Source organism: Dipodomys ordii, unplaced genomic scaffold, assembly GCF_000151885.1.
Source record: "Dipodomys ordii isolate 6190 unplaced genomic scaffold, Dord_2.0 Scaffold57, whole genome shotgun sequence".
Classification (NCBI taxonomy): domain Eukaryota; kingdom Metazoa; phylum Chordata; class Mammalia; order Rodentia; family Heteromyidae; genus Dipodomys; species Dipodomys ordii.
The window spans coordinates 11,104,471-11,121,079 of NW_012267273.1; positions in this window are offsets into that span (position 1 = coordinate 11,104,471).

Sequence of the window (16,609 nt, forward strand, 5' to 3'; positions counted from 1 at the left end):
CCTTTAAAGTGTGAGGCTCTCAGCTTCCACCCCCCAAGACTGACAAAAATACAGGTAAAGCCAGATCTGGTTAGCATGAAGTGGCCACGCCATTTGAGAGGACAGGTCATTATTCCTAAAGCAAAGCCTGCTGAAGGAAAAGGCCAGCACAGCAGGGAATAAGGGCCTACATGCTAGAGACTCAGAGGATTCAGCAGAGGAAAAAATAATGTATTGAATTGCCTGTCCCACCAGTGAACAATCTTATCTAGAGGGACAGATTCTAAAGTAAGGAATGAGGGCAACAGTTTCCTTTCCCTCAGAATCTTCAGTGGCAGGTGAAGTGCCATCTGTGGCTAGGGAGAATCAAAAACTGAAAGGGGGAGATGATGGAGACTTTGAAGAGAATTTGCCTCCAGTAAGGCAGGAATTACCAGAATCTGAAAAGAGCAGTGAGTGCTGACCTCACTCTGTTCATAGACACATGATTATGTCTACTTCCTTCTCCTTAATTCATACTCTTTCTCTCTAAATCACACAAGAATTCCAAAGAAATGTGAACTTCTGAAAAATACTTCACTGTGGAAGACCTTAGCGCTCCAGCCATACCTGGTTGTGTTTTCTAAAAATCAACATCTTTTGCAATGTTATTTTGCCTAGAGGTTGGAGCATTTATAAATGGCTATTTCAAATATTTTCTCAACCAGATCATATTCAAATATATGCAATTACTCTCAATCAAATATCCTCATGTCTCCAAATCATCAGACATTTGTCATTGTAGAGTGAAGATGTTGATTTATGTTTACATGGCAAATGGTACCCATTGTTGGAGTTTGGGCAACACAAGTTCAGAAATGAGACCCAGTTTAGTTCGTTGCTGGTAAAAGCTGTGATCCTGGGTCTGCCACCTCACTAAGCTCATTCTTTTGATTGCTGTCATTCCTGCCTGATGCCATTCCTTCCCAGCTCCCCCAAAGGGGTCTTCATGTGAATGGCAGAGAAGCTGCAAAAACACCTCCTTCCGTGCCCAGCAGGCTGACAGAATGAGGGGAAGGAGAGCTGGAGAATCCAGCCTTATGTTCAAAGCACAACATCAATAAACATGTTCATATATACCCAGAATAAATGAAGGGGGGGATGAGGTAGAGGTGGAGAAAGCAGAACAAAAGAAAGATACAGAATCAACTCACTATGCTGATTGACATTCTACAACGTATTAAAGAATCATACAGAAGCCCCGGCTGCTGGTGTGTGTAGAGAAATCATGTGTGTACCTCACAGTAGTAATTAAAACCTCTTAGTCAGATGCTATAGAGAGATTAGTTGTCACATTGTGTTAAGGGAATCCTTGCCTTATTCCCTAGAAGGGGACAGACTGCCTGCCGTCCTGTCATCTGTCCTTGTGCTAGAGCCACCCTCAGCCAAAATGCCTCACTGACAGATTCTGCACACGGAAGCCCTTTGCAACCAAGGAGGCCAGGTTCTGTCTGCTAAATGAGAAGAAAAATAGCCGCATCTACATGCCCAGCTCTCCTAACCCTGGGCGCCAACACCCGATCCACGTTGCTTCAACTCAGAAATGAAATGCTGTTTAGGAATTCTCACTTTTCAATCTTGCTTTACAGAAAGGCAAGTGGCAGTGTTCAACAGGCAACCAGGAAGGGAAAGCAGCAGGGCAATAATAGAGTTATGTAGCAGAACGAAAATTGGCCTAGATTTTAAGGGATGGCATTTCTGGTCAGCAGGTCTACCAGGCAGCGGGAATCTTTAGATAAGTTCTTTGACTACCTTGTATATAAACTGAAGGGATTTCTTGGTTCCAAGCTGATGTGATTTTATTATTCTAACCCAAAAGTATGGACTTAGGTGATCAGTCAGTTGAATGAAGGACAGAGAGATTCTTAAACAATGTTTCATTACTAAATATGCTGTTGATTGAGTCAAACATTCTTTAAACCTTCTTTAAAAAGGAAGATCCAGCCACATTGGCCTTTTCTTTTTTCTTTTATTTTCCATGGACTATTTGATTCACTTGATGGGCCAAACCAGTGATTCCACACCCAAGCGAACTCACACAAGGCCATGCATCCCTACTCTTCTACTGGAAAGATTTTTTTTAAGTTGTTTGCAATAAAATTTGTCCTATTTGTCCTTATGCAATGCCATTGCCTGAAAAAGTATTTGAAGATAAGAAGCTTGTCGTTGGCATCATAAAAAATAAAATAAAAACAGGACAGTTATAGAATTGAGAATATAATTGCAGTGTCCCCTAAATACAAGGAATAATATTTTCAAATCATTTAACTGACTAGGGATCTTGTCCATATATAAAAATATCTGCCAACTCAATAATAAAAAGATAAATAACTCGATGTTAAAATAGATAAAGGTCATAAGCAGATATTTCTCCAAAGAGAGACATTTCTCCTATAAAAATGTACAAATGATCAGTAATTCCATGAGAAGACGTCCACATCACTATCAGAAAAATGCAAATCAAAACTTCTATGAGACATCTCATCATAGCCACTAGAATAGTTGGAATAAAATGGATAGATAACTCCTACTGACAAGCTTGTAGAGAAACAAAACCTCACATATGATTAGTGGGATTATAAAATAGTAAAATAATCTGACAGGTAAAACCGTTGCCATGTGATTGAGTATTTAAAATGCTAGGTATGAATGTAAAAGACATGAAAGCTTATCTCCACACAAAAACTTGTACATAAATGCTGATAGTAACATTATTTGTAATAGCCCAATCTGGTGTGAGAGACAAAGTTCCCTTGGTAGATAGCTTGCCTAACAAGCTCAAGGCTCTGAGTTCAAGCCCCAGTAGTGATAAAAAAAATAGCCAAACATGGAACATCTCAAATGTCTAACTACTGATGAACAGATGGATATACCAACATATACAGAAGAAATATCATTTGACTATAAGAAGGAACAAAACAAAATATACCAACCAGCATGATTCTTGAAAACATGCTAAATGATAGAAATCTGTCACACATGCACACATTGAGTCAAATATCCAGAAAATAAATTAGCATTTTTGAGCCATGAGAGGAGAGGGACATGAGGGGTCACTGCTAATAGAATGAGGTTTGGGGTGGGTGATTAATTGATCTAAAATTGATTATAATGATGGTTGTGCAATTCTGAATACACTAAAAGCAATAGACCTTTGTGCTTTAAAGATAAACTTTGTGCTATGTTAATTGTATCTCAGTAAATCTGCCTGGGGAATGAAAGAAAGAAAAGAAAGAGGGAAATAAGGGAGGAAGGATTTGGAAGGAGGGAAAGAAGGAAGAATGGAAAGAAGGAAGGCAGGGAAAGAGAGGGAGAGCATAAAGGAGCCTCACTGGTATATTTCACCGGAGCAGAACAAGTTCCTTGTTCTCCAAAATCTAATATTCAGTAAAAGTTGGTTTGATAATTATGATGACTAATAATTGAGACTCAACTCTTTTTTAGAAAGTATTTGGATATAACTACACAGCTATGGGAAAAATAGAAACCTAAGTGAATGACTGAAGTGCTAAGTCCATATGAGATAGAAGTCCTGCAGGATGCACCTGATTTGGTTCTTGATCCTCACAGTGGGTTAATTGCCTCTGGGAAAAACTACTTAGCAATCAGAGCCAATGGCTTTACTTTCCCTTCATTTCCCACTATTCATTCATCCAGTTCCCCTCAGTTTCACATTTGTTGCAAAAACTAAATCCCAACAGGTTATTTAGAGTCAATTAAACTCACTAGCCAAAAATAGCTGTGAGAGATGCCAGTCAGTAGAGAACATTTGCTCTCTTTTTCTTCAACAGCTGGGTGTGGGACTATGATTAAGTTCTGACCAACAGAAGTTGAGAAGAGTTGTGGGATGCCACCTCTGGACATGTTGCCCCACTATTTTTTTAAAAATTCTTCCCATTAGATTACAGAGTTCATTACTGGAGAAAAACACCTTTGCCCACAAATGAGTCACACCTTTTAAGAGGACAGAGAAGGCCCACTAGCCTTAAGATAGCCACACTATTACATAAAAAATAATAGTAATCATATTTAAGCTACTGCATTTTGAGATCTCTTTGTCATAGTAACATAGACTGGATACTAACTAAACTGCCATGTGTACAAGATTGAGTAAACAAAATGCCAATTTCTCAACCCTTCCCCATCCATAAAAGGAATGTTTAATTCAACTTATAGAGTATATCCTTCCTATTGTCTATCCAGAACCATGGGAAACTAAACTAAAAGCTCTTTTTTTTATCAAGTACGTTGAATTGATAGTTGGTTGTAATCTAGATAAGTCGGTTCAAGTGGAAAATCCTGTAAAATACTATCCAGGCATATTTAAGCCATAAATTTATTAAGCTCTTCATCCTCTGTCAATGACTGCTACACTGGGGACTATCCTAGACCATGAGGGTATCAGTCACTTTCCAGGAATGTTGGAACAGAAAATTAGAGAGCTAGACCCTTATCAACCTCATAGAACTATCATGTGGACTTGATCTCCTTATTCCAGTCTTCCAATCCATGAAAGACACTGTGGGCATCAGTCTGTAAGTTTTATGTAGGCTGGAAACTTGGCTTAGTGGTAGAGTGCTTGCCTTGTATGCATGAAGCCCTGGGTTTGATTCCTCAGTACCACATAAGCAGAAAAAGCTGGAAGTGAGACTGTGGCTCAAGTGTTAGAGTGCTAGCAAAAGAAGTTCAGGGACAGACCCTTAGTCCAAGCCCCTGGTCTGGCAAAAAAGTAAGTTTAATGCAAGGAATGGTGATGGAGGGTAGATCCAGGGCATTGATTAAGGAGTAATCCATCAGCAGATTTTGCTGAGTAAACACAATCAGGAATGATAGAGACTTAGAACAAAGAAAGTTAGAAGGTTTCCACAAGGTGTTTTCTTCCTAGTCACAGAAAGTTTTAATGAATATCTCTATCCACCTTAAAATACACTTCTTTTGTGATCCTAGTTCATGTAACCATTGAGTGTATCATTTTGTATTCTTCGGTGGTACTGAAAACTGCTGATGTTTTTTTCCTTCCCAAGTCTGACTTTTAAAGTCACCACAAGTCCAATGTATAATGTGATGCAAGTTTCATAAAAAAGAATGGTTTGAAATTTAATTGGTCTTTTTTATAGGCATAGATCATTCTCCTCTATGCTGCCTACCATTATGACACTGACTTCATTATCCAAGTTCCACAATTAACTGAACTAAAATTACTTCAAGAGAATATGTTGTTGACTATACTTGGTTATGGCCAGTGCTAAAGTAAAGCTTGCATAGCTTTATCAAGGTCCAAAGTAGAAGGAATCTGGAGTGTATTCATCACAGCTCTATAGTGCTTTCTAGGCAGGCAGCAAAATGATACATAAATATGCGTGCATGTATATGTGTATGTATATATATATATATATGTATATATTTGAGTTTTGGTGTTGCTTTGCTATAGCATTTAACCTAACTTGACTAATTTAGTTCCAAAGGATTGAGAATTGGGGATTATAAAATTTTCATTTATTGGAAGCCACTGGTCCCTCAATTATTAGGATGATTTTATCCCATCGTTAAGATAGTATTTCACTTCTAGTAAGAAATACTGGGGATTTGTGAAACCCCTCTGGGAATCTTAAAATGCCTTCCTCAACAGACTCTCAGGGAAGAATGAGAACACCCCTCCCCCAAATTAATTGCATTTTGGCAAGCATTTTACACATATAAAGTCTCTCATAGACAATTGCTCAGTCACTGAATAGAATGTTGAAGAAGATAACAAATGAATGCATAGGCATTGTTGGTTGAAACAAGCTTCAGAGTCTAGAAAAATCTAATATCAATGATTAGGCTCTCTGTTTAGTCCTTTCCAGACCAGGTTGCCAGGCCTTCAAATACGTTTGATTTGTGAGAGGTGATGCCAACCAGACACTCTGTGATACAACATGGAATATCTCAAACAATGACACCCACAGTCATTAAATATGGTTTGGGGGAATGGGTTCTCAAAATGAAGAATAATGACCTGCTTTGTTCTCCAAAAGATATACAAACTAGAAAAACTAGAAGATGGGGACAATTCATAGAAACAATACAAAGAAACATTGCGCAAAGCAACACTGATGTGAAACATAGCCAAACATCTTCTGCTCTATTTCCTTTCATAAAATACTGGTTAAATGTTTAGAAAATGCTTTCACACAACTCACTAAAGCATTAAAAATTCTCATCTTGAAAACTGACGCATGTACTTTCCCTTTGTGTTCTCTCCTTATTAAATAAAAGCTGAACTAAAGAAAGGACCTGCTCAGGCATCCCTGTCATTTTGAGAAATAAGGTAATACTTGAATTTTTACTCTTGGAGTTAAAAAAAATCTTTTTCGTTTAATAGATGAGTTAATAGGTCAGCTCAGAAAGATCAAGTGCTCAGCACAGCTGGCTAGAATAGTTAGGGACCAGAACTTGAGTATCTGAATATGGAGTCATATCTAATTAATACCCTGCCATTTCTTTAAATGAGTGCCTTGAATTCTCTGGTTATCAACTTGAAGATTCATGAAAGAAATGGAAAGAGTTTTAGGAAGGTGTTTACCTTGAATGTCCTCAGATTTTTTTTTTACTTACTTGTTTATTTGTCTGTTTGTTTGTGTATTGTGCCTATAATTTAGGTCTTGAACTCAGGGCCTGGGCACTGTCCCCCAGCTGTCACAGATTTTCCTGCCCAGGCTGGCTTTGACCCACAATCCTCAGATCTCAGCGTCCTGAGTAGCTAGGATTATAGGCAGCTCATTTATTTATTTCTAGTGATCAAATAAAATAAACGTGTAACCTTAACCATTTTTATGTGTACAGTTCAGATTGTTGAGTACATTTGGATTGTCACGTGCCCTTCATTAGTAGCTACGCCAAGAACTGAAACTTACACCTGGGCTAGGAAGCAGATGGGTAGGGAACTGGCTAGGGGCTAATTCCACAGATGTTCACAGCACCCCGATTTTCCAATATCCCTCCTCTGCTCAGCAGGTGGCGCTGTCTGACATTAGTTGTCCCTGAAGAAGGGAAAACTTGGTAACCCAAGTCTCCGCGCTGGTGGGAAGGTAGAAAGGGCAGAGAGCCTGCAGACAGGGAGGGGTCATCATACACCATGACCACGGGAGCCACATCTCAGCAGACTGGCAGAGGCAAACACCGTGACTGACAGCAATAAAGTCGGAGCAGCTGGTGCCACATTAATAACCACAGGGCTCCAGGGAATGTATGCCCCTGCCCCACCCCACAGATGAGGACAAACGGGGCCAACCATTGTCAGTGTGCGCTGGGAAAACCCTCGGTCACCCTGGGGCAGGACCCCATGCCTCTCACCTTTTCAACTTGCTTTTCTAAGTGCCTCTGACATTTATTCTCTGACCTCAGGGTGATATTTCATAAAATTATCTCAACCCCTGTACCTTTGAAGCTATCAGAGTTAATCCATGTAAATCATTACTGTAAATGACAATAGCTACCATGATGGACTTAGAGTCCTTCTCTTGTCATTTTCTGCTTTATCCCAAAGTCCATTTCTATTGCAATTCAAATCCCTTTTCTTGGTGGTAGGCAAGACAAGACTTCTGTATATACAGAAGCAATTTACAAAGTCATTTTACACGCCAGCAAGGAGGTTTTGCCAATAGTGACCATATAGGGAGATGCAGCAGCATTAATGGTGGCACTTGTAAACTGACATGTTAGGGCACTAATGAATAGCCAGGTGGGTGTCTACCCAGAACCAATACAGAGCCTTTAAGGAGAAAATAACAGGGCACCCTGTTTGCACTCCATACTATGGAAGGAAAATTCTGAAAATGGCAAGTGGGTAAAAACAATAGCTCTACTTTAGAAGCACTGCAGGCTGATCGCTCACAAAGAATGCACCATTAAGTGTGTGGATTCAATATATTAGAGAGAGTTAGATTTGGAGCTGAAAGCGCTGCTTGAAATTCAGGCTCCCCCTCTCATGTTACTAGCTGCGAGACTTGAATAAAACATAAACTGCTTCTGTTTTCTTTAAGAAGTTGTAAGGATGAGAGGAAATAAAAGCTCTGGAAGTATAAAGAAACAGCTAAGTACATACTGTAGCCTCAGATACCGGTCACAAGTGAACACACCCCCCCCACATACACACACCAGGCAAAGCACTGTTATTAATTTCATCATTAAACGTCTTCAGGGTCACCTTTGCCTACCCTACTGGAAACACAACACAAAAATTCTAGGAAGTGCAAGAAGCAGAAAGTGCAGTCATTAGCACCTTAACACAGCTGAAATAAAGTTACACGTAGGAAATATGAGCTGGGCAGGGCAGTGGGCACCTACATTGCAAAGTTATGCAGAATGTTAGCTCTGATGTATGGAATGAGTGCTATGAATCCCAGAGTAAAGAACTGGAATCACATCTTATAAACTGCAAGGAAAAATGTCACATTTCTGCTAAGGATTCCAGTTGCTTCGGCCCAAGGAACCACAGGTTATGAAGGCTCCTCTGCTCTGTGTAGCTTTCTGCGTCCGCACATCTCAGGAGCTTCCTGAAAGCTATGGTTTGATACAGGTATTCAGAGAATTTGTTTGAGGTGAAAGAAATTGGTAACCGTTATTCAAAGAATCAGGAGAAAGTGTGTTCACCTAAAAAGGAGATGAGCAATGGACTTTTTTGTGCCAAACTTTCTGGGAACTTAGGAGAAGTTTCTGGAGAATCTGTGATTGATTTATTATTAAGACACATTTTTTTAAAATTGTGAAAATACCGTATAGAAGGGTTATAATTACATGGGCAAGATAGTGAGTACATTTCTTATCAAGCACTGTTGCCTCCTCCTTTGTTTCCCCTCCCCATCCCTTCCCATCTCCCCCCTCCAACCCCCCTACTCCCACCAAAGTTGCAAAGTTCGTTTTTTAACATAACGATCTGTACATCTCATTGTTGCAATGGGTCCACCTGTATCCCTATTTAAACGATTTGTTTTTTCCCTTTCCCTCCACAAATTATACCAACATCAAATACAGTGAAAGCAAGGGTTATACCATGGGGGGGGACATACAAAGCAACAAAGAAATTATCTTATAAATATGTTAGAAACAATTGCATGAAAGAAAAAACATTTGAATACTTATCTTGAGGTTCATTTCACCTAACATCAACTTATCTGACCGTTTCTGCTTGTCTCAGACATATACTAGTTATTGCAAATAAGGGAAACCATGGGGCCTATGTTTCTTTGGGCCTGGCTTACTTCACTTAATAGAATTTTTTCCAAGTCTTTCCATTTCCTAACAAATGGGGCAATGTTATTCTTTCTGATGGAGGCATATAATTCCATTGTGTATATATGCCACATTTTCTTGATCCATTCATCTACTGAGGGGCATCTGGGTTGGTTCCATATCTTAGTTATGATAAATAATGCTGCATAAACATAGTCGTGCTGATAGCTTTAGTATGGTCTTGTTTGTGATCATTTGGGTAGATGCCCAAAAGTGGGATTGCTGGGTCTTAAGGGAGCTCTATGTGGAGTCTTTTGAGGAACCTCCATACTACTTTCCAAAGTGGTTGAACAAGTTTAAGTTTTTAAATAATTGTATTTCACTGTAAACCCTATCATAATCTCTTTGGGACATGATTTTAGTATTCTGGCTTTGCCCTTCCCCACTTGTTCCATTTCCGTTTTGGAACAATTGTTAGCTTTTTAGCACAAAACTTTATTTACATAGAACATCATTTCTCATCCATAAATGCTCTCCTTCTCTCAGACCTTCTTTATATCTCCAATTTACTAGTTCTTTGACTTTGTCACCTGCCCACACATAGCTACAGATATTATATAGACTCACAGGATATTTTCAAAAAAGAACAACATTCAAGCTTACTCATCCCAGCCTGAAGGTTGAAGGTGATGTAAGTACAAAGCATCCTGAGCAAATTACATGAACCCCTGTGAACACTTTTCCTCACACAGGCAACACATGTGTCTTTTGTGAAATATCTACCTGGGAACCTACCTTTGCATTACAAATCACATGTCTATTCCTGTGCCACTTCCCACAATGCATTGCCTGCATGTCTCTCTCCCTCATTACAGAATACCAAAAGGTTAGGTTCATGTTTTTCCTATTAGTGGCTAGTAAACTGCTTCACCTAAAAGTGGTTAGCAAAATAAGTAGTGAGCATGTCCACTCCCATTTATCCTAAAAGAATTTGTTAAATCTTTACAATTTTAATATTTTTTTGAAAAAATTGAATGAATTGCACCAGTGCTCTGGACAACTTTTCTGGAGGTGACTTTTTAAAACAGTAGAGATACTATGATGGTATTGGTTCCACCTTCTTAGAAAGAAGTCCATGTAGGCCAGGAGAGGAAGCCCACAATATAAACCCAGCTCCCTAGGTGGTGGAGATAAGATCAGTGTTCAAGACCAGCCAAGACAAAAAATTAGCAAGATCCTCATGTCAATCAGGAAGTTGAGTGTGGCCCCCAACTGTCACCCCAGCTACACAGGAGTCAAAAATAGGAGGATCACAGTCCAAATGTGAAATTTGTCCGTAAAAACATGACTGGCTTTTTTAGAGGAACCCACAAAGAAAGGGAGGTGGAGAAAAAAAGGAGAATGTAATAAAGATGAATATTATATAAGTACAAGATATGCATTTATGAAAATAACTTAATGGCATCCACTAAACTACTATTAAAAAAGAGAGGAAAGAAAAAGTAATATAAACAGGCATTGGTGGCTGTAATTCTAGCTACTCAGGAGGCTGAGACCTAAGGATCTCAGTTCAAAGACAGCCAGGCAGAAAAGTCTAAGAGACTTGTGTCCAACTAATCAGCAAAATTCCAGACTAGAGGCATGGCTCAAGTGGTAGAACACTAACAGTGAGTGAAAAACTGGAGCCAAAGCATAAGGTAATGTTCAAAGACAGTACTGGTTTCTCTCCTCCCCCAAAAGAAAGAATAATGTGGATGGGGGCAGGATTTAATCAAAGTATAAAACATACAACTATGTAAGCATTATAGTGAAACCCTATTATACAATTAATTTATGCTATAAAAGTAGTTTAAAATATAACATAACTAAAATTAAAAGGGCTACAGGCATGTCTCAATTGGTATATTATCTTCCTAGCAAGAGCAAGGCCCTGAGTGGAAATGTCAATAGTGCCAAAAGGAAAAAGCAAAGTGTTGTATGCACTAAGTCCTTGGAATGTCCCTGTCACAAAGAACAAGGAGACTTTGGAAAATGCAGATTCCTCAACCAAATTCCTGGAGGTTTCTGACTTAATGATTTGGGATGTGGCCCTCAATGTGGTAGTAATACACAGTCTCATAGGTGACTCCAGGAGAGCTCCAATTTTAGGAATTGCCAGATTAGGAGACCATTGTCAAGTTCAGGGTGAGTTCAGGCTGGTCTGATTGGAAAATAAGTCCTTCTCTGTCATCAGAGAAGCCTGCTTTGTGAAAGCTCAAGATGAAATAAAATGTTGAGCAATTGGCCAATTCCTCTGGTTTTAAATATTTGAGGTTATAAAGTAGGTTTAAGCCACGAGCTAAAGGGATCAGGAGTTCATTCTCTCTCTGAGATTCTGAGATGAAAAGGCCCTCAGTGGCCCAGAGCAGATGCTGGGAGGCAAGAAAAGAAGACAGGATTAGACCTTAAGATAAAAATAATAGTGAGAAACAAAGGGCATAGAGAAATTTAAGAGATAAGTATCAGAATGTCCCTATAGTTAAAAGGAACCAATAGAGAATTTGCCTGGCATACTTAAATAGTTCACTGTATGCATTTAGGTAAGGTATTCTTCACAGTGTTTCAAAGGAAGAAACCTAAGGAGGATGGACATATTTCATTTGCAAGCAAGCTACATAATCTACAATTTGTAGCTGCCATTAAGTAATGATTAGCAGCAGAGAAGTCATCCCCACCATGTCTGAGCCATGGTGGTCATACATATATGGTGCATAGGTACAAAAAGCCCTATCGAATGTAAGCATTGAACCATATCTTCCACAATTATTGAACAATTACTTTACAAAGCTCTCTTCTAGACAGTCCAGAGGTTCTGCTTGAATTTAACATGATCAAGCTCTGTAGCAAACTTTTCAAATACTACCAATTCCTTATATTGTCTCCATTCTGAGTATTCTTATATAACTCTGCTTTCCTTTATCTGTATGGCCCCATCTCTTCCAGCGATCCATCTCAGTTCTTCCTACTTCTCTCCTACTTCTCTTCCTACTTCTCTACTACAACAGTAGCTCTGTCTTGAGGTCTGTACACCTCCTGCTCTCTCTGCCTTATATGTTCTTCTGCAGATTTCTGCAGGAAGAACTACCTCACCTTCCCAACCATCTTTCACAAGGAGGCCTTCCCTCACTCTTTTTTTAAAGTTCCAGTGTCTAATTCCCTACATGTACTCCTATGAACTTTATTTTTATTTATATTTTCTATAGCTCTTCTGTTTTATTGAATATTTATTATGTCTGTTGCCCATTATGTTCTGTTCCTTAGTGGAATATAAGCCTCATGATGAAGTGGTTTCTGGTCTGTGTTGTCCATTGAGATATCTCAGATATTAATGAGATATCTCATATCACTACCATTCCATACCACAGGCACCATAAACAATCATAGAAAGAATGAATAGAAGCTTGACTCCAGTAACTCATGCTTGTAATACTAGCTACTCAGGAAGCTGAGAGACAAATCTGAGAGACCCATCTCTAATTAACCAGCCAAAAAACCAGAAGTGGAGATGTGGTTCAAGCGGTAGCACACCAGCCTTGACTAGAAAAGCAAAGCGAGGCCGTGAGTTAAAGCCCCAGTATCAACACATGTGAGCACCCATGTGCACACACTTGTGTGTGAGTATGCACACACACACACAAACACACACACAGACAGAGTAGGTAGACCTCATTGAGAATTTTCTTTACCATGGATATTTTGTTTACTACTTACCACAACTATATAAGATAGGTAAGGTTATTATCCATGTTTTACAAATATGAGATTTAAGTTATAGAGGAGCCCATTTCTTACCTCTGACTCCAAGGCTCTAAGGTAGGGAGGAGACACAGGAAACAACTGCATGCTAAAAAGAACCAGAGTTAAAAAGCTAGATAACAGGTGTGCTGAAGGAGGAGCTCCCAGGAGCTCTAACTCTTCCCATGGCTATCGATTCCTAAGCCTACGAGAACAAATTACAGTTATTTAAAACCAAACTGTTTCTCTCTGATGCCTTGAGCCTGAAGTCTGAAATCAAGGTGTCAACAGAGCCAGGTTCCTTATAAGACTCTTCAAAGAGTCCATCCTTGGCTCCCCCTTTTTTCTTGTGGCTTTCAACAATCCTTGGTGTTCCCTAACTTGTCTCTTTCTCACTCCAGACTCTGCTCTGTCTTTACATGGCCTTCTTCACTCTGTGAGCCTCTCGTGTGTTACAAGCACCTCTATCCCTTGATTTAAGGCCAACTCTAATCCAGCCTCACTGAAACTAGTTACATCTGCAAAGACCCCATTTTCAAGTAAGGTCACTTTGTGAAAATCCGGGCATCAGTTTTGGAGGGACTTTATTCAATATGCTTGCGACAGAATCCTTATAGCTGAAGAATAATAAAGACAACTCTATTAGGAATCCACCCTTACCATGAAAGTGTGATAGGAGCAATAATGGTCTCTCAATGCCATCTATGACCTGGCATATTTTTCTATGCCTGGCAAATGTATGTTTGTAGATGTGATGCATAGTTTAATTATCTTGTCATAGGAGCTCAATGTAACAACCTAAACTCTAAATGAGAGTCTAGTTTGTGTATAAGAGTAATGACTACACAAAGTAGTCAGAGAGATGTAATATTACTATTCTGAACAAAGGAAATTGTTGGTCAGAAAACCCAGGTAACCTCTAGATGCTGGATAATCAAAGAAAGTATATGCTAGTAGAAGAGTATAGCGATGGTGACACCTTTAGTCCAATGAAATACATGTCAGGCTTCTGAATTGTAGCAATGCAAGATAATGAATCTGTGTTCTTGAAGCCACAAACATTGGGCAATTTGTTATAGCAGCAGTAACAACTAATACCCAGCAGAAGTTACCATCCTTGTAGCTCTCCCCCATTGGTTGTGGTCTGTCTGGAATACACAAAAGACACACCTCCACCCTCTCCCCCCCACACACACCAGCTTCCTTCTTTGGCATGCAGACTTTAGAATCCACCTCCTTCATCTTTAGTTCACTACTAGTTACTGCTTTTTTTCTTAACAGCATCCAGATATCTCTCATCATTTGTAAGGACATTATATTTTTGCCTTCACCATCACCCAAGAAAAGTTGGTGCTCTGAGCCAATTCCAGAGTGTGATGCAGAGAAATCAGCTGCTAAAAATACCCTCCATCACTGACACCTGTCCTGGAGAGCAGCTCTTGCCACCCAGCCTGACCCTGTGGTGCAAACAGAGCTTCATTGTGGGCCACTGGAAAGGAGAAGGCTTTGAAAGGGAACCGACCTGAGTCTGAACTCGAACATTTCTACTTCCGGGATGCAGGATCTTGAGAAAAGTAATGATGATTCTCTGCCTTGGATTCTTTGTCTTAACTGCAAAACCTGAGCTTTATGGCCCATCCATGAATAAAGAATGTGATGATATGTTTGAAAGTATTTGTAGAAGAAAATCATTAATAAAATACATTGGTTTCCTACTTTCCAAATTCTAAACTTCATGTTTTTATTTATGCAGGCAAAGTGTTTAGTTAACTCCTCAGGCTATATGACATTCCAGGCTCTTGTCACAAGCCTTTTTCTTTTTTGTATGGTGTGCCTATCTACCTTTATTCTGCACTGGGGCAGTTGTTGGTTTTATCATATTTTTATCTTTTGGTACCATGTGGATTGGAATACTTATCCAGCATCATAGCATGCCCAGCCTCAAACCATGTGAATGTGTCAAACGCCTCATTAAATATCTGTGGTGCTTTCTTGATCTCACTTGTTCTTACCATAATCATGCTGAGCTGCATATCCAAGTGTACACAAGTCAGATTCCCAAGAATCTCAGGATTCAAAGACTCTCCAAAGTTACTGAGGGTCTTTATAGCCAGCTTGGGTGCATATTCTCTCCTGCCCTGGAAGCAGACCATTATCTTCCAAGAGACTTACAGGTCTAGAGCACAAGTTTCTCCTCCTTTTCCTCTCCCCTCTCTAGGGCTTAAACCCTTAAGGCTAGCCATGATAGATGTATAGTCCCTCTCATTTAAAAAAAGATGCAAAATATGTACTGGGAAGTTCTGCTTACTTGATGATCTCAAGTACAATTTCAATATTGAACTTCAGCAGAGTGATAACCCTGTAGTTGTTGGGTTTTTCCTCCCCTTTTCTCTTGCCACAAACCTGAACTATAAACAGACAGAAAAATCGAATCTTTTTGTCATCTGACCCCTTTTGTTTACTTGTAAATTGTCCTCCCAGCCGAGGTCCACACTGCCCAGCATGGCTCTATGCACTTACCTCTCTCTTCGCTTCTTTTATATCTGAACTTACAGATTCATTTCATGGAGAACTAGTATGTCTATTTCTCTGGACAGCTGTGTAGATTAGTCATCTCTTGATCTCCGTGTGTGGAATTTTTCCTATCCTGTGAATTTTCCCACCAATTTTTCCCAATTGCTGAAATTGTATTCCTGTGGTATAAGGTATATATCTAACTCTACCCTGCACTCAAGCGTATGAACAATTAGTCCAGTGCTGAAAACGTGGAGCTTGTTAGGTTGAGCTTGTTCCCTGCTCGCCAGACATGGCTTTGTACTTCTCCGTTCTATCACCTAGAGAAGCAATGGAATGTGTTCCTAGCCCACTGAGTAAATTGGTGAAGACAGACCCTGAGATGCAGGAGAGGATTCAAAGCCAGAAAGGGGTGGGTCCTCTCAATCCATTCTCTGACATCCAGAAAGAAATATTTTCTGGTTAAAAAAAAAACCTACTGCCTCCCCTTTGTCTTCTCTGTAATTATTTTATTTATATCACTGGCAAATACCAAAACACTGTGGCTCAGACTTTGGCTCTGGAGGCAAATGACCTGAGCTTGAATCCCCGGCCCTTTGAGCCTTAATTTTCTAGCCTTCAAAATATGATGTCGTCTAATAATGGCATAACAACTGGGTGAAAATTAAATGAGATAAAGCCTATGAAATGCTTATTTTGATATCTAGAAAGCAGTATATTCCAATTAGGATTAGCCATTATCAGCTTGGCACTGGTGGCTCTCACTTATAATCCTAGCTACTCAGGAGGCTGAGATCTGAAGATCTTAGTTTGAAAACAACCTAAGCAGAAAAGTCCTTGAGAATCTTATCTCCAATTAAGCAGCAAAAAGTCAGAAGTAGAGCAGGTTCCGGGAAGATGGCAGAGGAGAAGCTGGAATCTGAACAAGCTCTTGCATAGAAAGCAGTTTTAGAGTTCCAGTGAACAGTCCTAAGCCAGAGAATCACACCAAGTGAGCCATCACAGGACAGAGAGTTAGACAAGAGAGGGGAAGCCAAGACAAGGAGACACATCTGAGCGCTTGCCAGCAGCCGCCGCAGCGGCAGCAGGG